The sequence below is a fragment of the Pongo abelii genome, chromosome 18, assembly GCF_028885655.2.
Source record: "Pongo abelii isolate AG06213 chromosome 18, NHGRI_mPonAbe1-v2.0_pri, whole genome shotgun sequence".
Classification (NCBI taxonomy): Eukaryota; Metazoa; Chordata; class Mammalia; order Primates; family Hominidae; genus Pongo; species Pongo abelii.
Window position 1 is genome coordinate 57,070,973 of NC_072003.2, and position 7,677 is coordinate 57,078,649.

The window sequence follows — 7,677 nt, forward strand, 5'->3', positions numbered from 1 at the left end:
GCACACACGAGGCAGCCCACACAGCCCCACACCTGGTGAGCCATGCGTGCTTTTGCACAGCCTCAAACCCGAGTGCAAAACTTCCATGCGAGTACTCACACATACACTTCTCACACGGGCTCTCATACCAGTACGTGTCTTCCCATCCCAACACACACACAAGCTCTTACGAGACAGTACATGTATATCCCTTACCGTGTCCTTGCACGCGCTGGCGCACATGCACTCACACTGTTTTACAGCACACACGCTCTCAACTCGCTCCACCACCTACTCGCTGGCCAGGCCGCCTCCTAGCCACAGCACTTCCTATCTCTGCACCCCCAGCCCCACCCCAGCAAATGAGTATCTTCCCAGCAAGGAAGCTGCCTGGAGTCTCTTAAGGTAAAACATTCCTTCAGGTTCCAGTGAAAACACACCAATGGTGCAGCAGTTCCCGGCCTTGCTGCAGAAGGCCCTGCTCCTGGGGCACCTAGAGCCTCAGAAGAGGCCTGGGGGAGGCCAGGGGTCTGCCAGCCGGGAGAGACAGCTGACCTGGAGGAGCTACTCTGTTCTTTGTCTCCCAAACAGAGGCAGCATTTTATTCCAGAGCCAGCAGCAATGTTCTCCCTCACTCTCCACACCCCCGGGTGCGGAAGAGAAGAAAGCAAGTCACTCTGAAGCCAGCCCATGCAGGCTGATGGTTCTGCAGATAATCCCAGGAGGGTGGGTACTCTGCCCCTTCCTGCTTGTCAGGGGATGGCCCAAGAAGATCAAGGAGAGGACTGGAGGGGGTCGGGCAACTCTAGGTGGGTTCTATCTCCTGCTGCCGCCCAGGCGCTGGGCTGCCAGTCAAGAATCAGGACCAGCGACGGAGCCAAGGGCCTGGGCCTCAGATTGTTCTGGACGCCAGAGCAGGACAGTCACAGTCCCCCAGCTGGAAGCAGCCTAGTGCATGCCTTATTTGCCAACTGAGATTCCTCAGTGAAGGCGTGATAGAGGGTGAATGTAACGCTCCTGGAATCATTCCCTAGAGAGTTAGATTTCCAGCTGAACATCACACCGGAGAACGCTTCCAATGGGAGAGAAAGCCTTATTTGGGGAATTATGATCTCTGAATTCCTCTGCCTGCCCTCCAAACAGCAGTGATCCAGGGGACTGCAAGGGTGGATGAAGGCAAAATGTCTCTTGAATTCTGATTTAGTATCTATCTCCCTTGATTATAGTCCCTATGAGTTGATGGGGCGGGGGATGGGGAGGGCAGAATGTTTGTCTTTAAAGTCCTGGTTCAAAACTGGAGACTTTTTCTTATTCAGGGATTGAGTACATTGACATTAACTGTAGGTCCTTCCCACCAAAGCCAAAGCCAGATTTTTAAATTAATAATAACATTTATTGTTCTTTTGCTTTGATTACAAAAGTAATAGATGTTCATTGTAACCATATCCCACACACTGGAGATAAATGCTGCCAACACTTTAGAAGTCTTTTTTTTTCTGTGTACATAATAGATGCCATTATTGAAGCTAACACTGTGTCAGGCACGGCGCTAAGCTCTTTATAAACAAAATCCCATTTAACCCTGAGCACCCTATGAACACCAGTACTGTCATATTCCCGTGTTTCAGGAAAGGATACTGAGCCTCAGAAAGTTTGTTCACAAATGCAGTGTGTGATAGAGCTATGACTCCAATAGGTACTCACACAGTACTACCAGATGCATATGGGTATAACAACTTGTTAAGATCAAAGCACCAGCGAAGGAAAAAGAAAATTGAAGTGTAAGGAGGTTGTATTTTTGGAATTCTAGCAAAACTCCGATTTGAAATGTAAAAACTACTTGTTTCATGGTTGTTGCATTTTTGAGACAAGATCTTGATCTGTTGCCCAGGCTGGAGTGCAGTGATGCAATCATAGCTCACTATAGCCCCAAACTCCCAGTATCAAGTGATCCTCACACCTGAGCCTCCTGAGTAGCTGGGACTACAGGCACACACCACTGTGCCTAGCTATTTTTTTTTTTTTAAAGTAGAGATGGGGGTGTCTCACTATGTTGCCCAGACTGGTCTCAAACTCCTGGGCTCAAGGGATCCTTCTACCTCGGCTTTCCAAAGTCCTGGGATTACAGATGTGAAGATGTGAATCACTGTGCCTGACTCAATTTTTTTTTTTTTTGAGACGGAGGCTCGCTCTGTCACCCAAGCTAGAATGCAGTGGGATTACAGGCGCACACCACCACACCCAGCTAATTTTTTATATTTTTGGTAGAGACAGGGTTTCACCATGTTGGCCAGGCTGGTTTCAAACTCCTGACCTCAAGTGATCCGCCCGCCTCGGCCTCCCAAAGTGTTGGGATTGCAGGCGTGAGCCACCGTGCCCAGCATGACTCAATTTTTTAAAAAGAATATTGTGTGGAGTTGGGGTCCAGCTCTGTCACCCTGGCTGGTCTCAGAATCTTAGCCTCACGCGATCATCCTGCTTCAGCCTCCCAAAGTGCTGGGATTATTTGCATGAGCCACCATACCATGCCCATCCCAGTTGTTGGAATTTAAGAATGTACAATGTCACCAGGAACTACATACCGACTCCAAGGTCATTTCTAACCCAGAAACTTCGCTAATGATTTACATAGGAGGCTGCCAACCCTCCTGGCCCCAGGGAAGGTGGAAGTTTTGCTGAAACCTGGCCATCCCAACACTGAAGTCCTAGACCCTTGAGGGACGATTCTTGGGTTCAGCCTCAGCCTTGACCCTTCCTGCCGAACTCTGGCAGAGGCACAGCTATCTCAGGGAGGGCCAGAGAAAAGACAGTGTCTAGAACACTGCAATTCCATGCCCACATCCACCCCATCCCCAGGCAGGGACTAGCAGCGCCATCTTTGTGTTCAGACAAGATCAAGTGTGTTCACGGTGGTATGCCCGTAGACTTTTTTTTGTTTTTTTTTTTTTTGAGACAGAGTCTCACTCTGTCGCCCGAGCTGGAGTGCAGTGGCGCAATCTCGGCTCACTGAAATCTCTGCCTCCTGGGTTCAAGCGATTCTCCTGCCTCAGCCTCCCGAGTGGCTGGGATTACAGGCATGTGCCACCACGCCTGGCTAATTTTTGTATTTTTAGTAGAGACGGGGTTTTGCCATGTTGGCCAGGCTGCTTGCGAACTCCTGACCTCAGGTGATCTGCCCACCTCAGCCTCCCAAAATGCTGGGATTACAAGCATGAGCCACCACACCTGGCCCATCTTTGTGTTCAAAGGGCCTGAAACCCCTTACTGCTCAGGCATTCGTCAGAGAAGTGGCCAAGAGCCTGAGAGTTCTGCTCCCCAAAGGGAAGGAAAGAAGGGGAATGAAAAGTCAGATTGTGTTTAATCTGATTCTCATAGCAACCCAGAGTAAAGCACAGATAAGATTTACATGATTTTCCCATTTTAAATGATTTAACCTGAGATCAAGTCTTCTCCGAGCCTTTGCAAATGTTGTCCTCCCTGCCTGGAAAGCCCCTCTCCTTCACCCCATTCTCATCTGCCTCCAGTAACCCTTACCTGGCCAATTCCATACCTGCTTGTCCCTCCTTCAAGTTTAGAGGTCACCTTCTTTGACCCTCCCAGGCACCAGCAGGCGGGCTCAACCCACCCCCTGCAGCATCCCCGACCCTGGATCATGATGGCGTTCCTGTGTATACTATCTGCTCCTTCAGGACAGGACCCTTTCATTACTTGATCACAGGGAAAGCCTCAGCTGACCCCAGCTCAGGGCCTGGTATCACGGACATGTTCATTGAATAAATCCATAGATCCCGTAGAATTCAGAAGGGAAGAACAGGTGCGTGAAATGTACCCAAACAGACTTTCTTCCCATGTAAAGTAATGATAATTTCTACCAAAAGGAAGTAAGAGAAGGCTCCTTAGCAATTATTTCCATGTGGTCAGGAAGGAGTGCCCTGCAGCTGTGAAAAGTGTGTCCTCTCATGCTTCTGGGTAACAGAACATTTATTGAAGTTGGAGAAACTCATTCTGGAGTGAGCCGCATATTAAGTAATCCTGACCCAATTAGTTGCTTTTTTGAATCCACATCTTCCAATCTTCCAATCCCTCTGAAATCATTCATCATGAGCACCGCAGAAAGAACTACGGAGGAGGCTGGACGCGATGGCTCACGCCTGTAATCCCAGCACTTGGGAGGCTGAGGCGGGCAATCACCTGAGTTCAGCAGTTCGAGACCAGCCTTGCCAACATGGCGAAACCCCATCTCTATTAAAAATACAAAAATTATCCGATGTGCTGGCAGGCGCCTCTGATCCCAGCTACTCAGGAGGCTGAGGCAGGAGAATTGCTTGAACCCAGGAGGTGGAGGTTGCGGTGAGCAAAGATCATGCCACTGCACTCCAGCCTGGGCAACAGAGCAAGACTTTGTCTAAAAACAAACAAAAAAAAACTCTGGGGAGGAGCTCTTGGAGGCGAAGAGCCCTGGCCCTGCACCTAGCCCCATAAGCATGAATTTGGTTTCCAGCTTTGCATGTCACCAACTGCAGGTCTTGGGCACGTGACTCAACCTGAGCACCTCAGGGGGTCTGGCACAAGGCTCACAGCTGCAAGCTCTCAGGAAGCCAGGCTCCTCAGTGGGCATGGAGAGGTGGTGGTCTTGGATGTCCCTTGACTGGACTGTAAATTCCTCTCATTCTTGTCTGCTCTAGACCCAGCTCGGCAGGCATTAGGTGTTCAAGTGATATTTAAACTAATGGTATCTTTCTCACTCTTTGCTCTCCCTCTCACCTTCCTGCTCCCTGTGTCCCTTCCTTTCTAGAAGCTGTATTAACAGGGGAAAACAGTTCTCCCATTTTCAGAGAACCAAGGCAATCTTTCCCCCAAGAAAATCACCTTGCTGGCCAGGCACAGTGGCTCATGAGACAGGAGGATCGCTTGAGGCCAGGAGTTCTAGACCAGCCTGAACAACATATTGAGACAAAACAACAAGCCAGGCGCGGTGGCGCAGGCCTGTGGTCCCAGCTACTCAGGAGGCTGAGGCGGGAGGATGGTGTGGGCCCAGAAGTTTGAGGCTGCAGTAAGCTATGATCATGTCACTGTACTCCAGCCTGGGCAACAGAGCAAGATCCTGTCTCAAAAAAAAAAAAAAAAACCTTCTAAGAGGACTAGAAAATAAAAAGGAAACCACCTTGCTTTAAAGTATCCAAATGGTGGCTGCCTTTCTGCATTGGCCAAAAAGACTGAACTCGACAGTGCTCCCCTAACTCTCAGTTTAGGGGAACCTAAAACCTCTTTATGACTCAAGGAAGAATTTGGCGGAGATTCCCTCCCTCCTAGCACTCCAAGGCTAAAAGCAAACCGAGGCTTTGTGGGGGTTTTTTTCCCTTTTATCATTTCCTGTAGTCTTAAAAAAATGAGAGGAATGCAAACATTGAGGAGATAATGGACGTAAGCACCAGGTAATAAAAAGATTTAGCAATAACCGCCCTGAGAGTAGCACGGGCCAAATAAGCCCCGCCCCCGGCCCGCCTCCCAGCCAGAAGATCCTCCCACCATCCTCCAGAAGCCGCCGGGCTCCTCCTGGCTAAGTGGTCTGCCGCTTCTCTCCTTGCTCCTAAATTGTTCTAGCTCCGGGTTCTGAACCAGCACATGCGTTATTAACATCCTTCGCATTTTTCCCCGCTTCCTCATTCACTTCTCCCCACCTGCTGCAAATTCTAGGTGGCAGTTTTTGTTTTTGAACTTAAAATTTGTTTTTTCTGCACAAATCTAATAGAAATCAAGACAGAGAGGAAAAACACAAAAACTAAAACACCAAATCCCACCACCCTTCACTTATTGTCATTGGCCCAGATTTTTCTTTCCAGTATCTGACCTTGAGCTGATGTCATTTCTGTGTTAAGGAGAGACAGTATAGAGGGATGGCTAAAGGTGGTTCTGGGGCCAGGCGGACCTGGGTTTGAGCTCATTCACTGGCTCAGTCACTTCCGCTGTGCCTCAGTTTCCTCCTGTGAAAATGAGAGTAGGGCTAGTGTCTAATCCATTGAGTTACAGTGAGATGTAAATTGGAGCAAGCACATAGCACCCTCAGCCCAGCATCTGGCACACAATTGGCGTTTCTGCAAACACAAGCTGCAGTTATAGTGGGAGGCAAAGACTGGATAGAATTTTTTACTCTGCCTTTTCTTACTTTGAATCATGTAAGTGCTGGGCGTGGTGGCTCACGCCTGTAGTCCCAGCTTCTTGGAAGGCAGAGGTGGGGGATTGCTTAAGCCCCGGAGCTGGTCAGCCTGGCCAACATAGCAAGACTCCCATCTCTAAATTTTTTTAAAAATTATTATAATAAGCATTTTCCATGTCACTTTTTCCTACTAATGCCTACATTTTTCTGAAGTGCAGACATCATAGGATAAGGCCAAGGTCACATTCAGAATGGAGGTTCCAGTGTCTGGGGCACATCTAGCACTCAATAAAAATGGCTGAAAAGTATTTTATTTATTCATTTATTTAGAGTTGGGGTCTCGCTCTCTCACCCAGGCTGGAGTGAGGTGGCATGATCAGAGCTCACTGCAGCCTTAAACTCCTGAGCTGAAGCAATCCTCCCACCTCAGCCTCCCGTGTACTGGAACTACAGCTGTGAGCCACTGCACCCAGCAAAAAACTATTTTAAATGGCTGCATAATATTCCACTGAGAGCCTGTGCCCTGACTGAGCTGGCCATTCCATAGGGTCTGATATTTGAGTAGCTCCCATTTTTGTCACTTTTATAAACAGCATTGCTGTCACCATTGCCACCCACACAGCCCGTTCATTCCCTGGTGTGGGGAGGGAAGGGAGGAGAGAGGTTGTCAATTTCATAAAAAATCTTTCTGAATAAAGAGTCTGAGCATTTTTTTTTTCACTTTCTAAACATGTTGCCAGATTGCCCCTCAGAAGGCCTGTACCAAATTTACACTGTCGTTGGCAGCGTTTTTTGATGAGAACTACTTTTCACACTAATTTACAGTTTTTCTCTTGGATCTTGGAATTCTCACCCTGGCTGGTTCTCCTGGGAGGCATGAGGCATATATAAAGATATCTGAGCGATGGCTGTCACCAGAGGGGTGTATCTGGTTCTTCTGCCAGGTGCTCAGGCTGGGAGTGTTTCTGTCTGCTGGGCCAGGCCAGGTGGGGCTGAGAGCACTGACTCAGTGCTCCCAATCCCTGCCTGCTCTTAAGCCCTCAGAGATCTTCCGAGGTCAGTCCTGGAACGCCTCAGTACGACGCGGTCCAACACTCTGGCCCATCCTAGATGGACGAGTCTCATCTGGTGCCACCACCATGATTCCTGCTCTCACACCCTGGCACTTCATTGGGGCTCCTTGCAATAAGTCAATCAGCTACTCCTGGGGGAAAAAAAAAATTCCTCTTGGGTGGGGAGATGGGGACAGGGGCCATAAGGGAAGCCACGTGCTCCTGGAAAGCCATAGCCACAGCCCCTGACTACCTGCTGAACTCTTAGCACCACTGCTGCTGCTGCCTTTAAACTGTAGCATCGCTTTGCTGAGGTTCTGTGGTGTGCAGCCTCTCCCTCCCCTAGCTCTGGTCCTCCTCCTCCGGGGGTGGCCCTTGTTTGCAAACAGCAACAGGAAGTTTTGACGCTGCTGATTAACTAGACTCCCACAGCTCTCAGTGCTTAGTCATCGCCACCAGTGTCAACCTCTTGCCCGCCCCGCTGACACC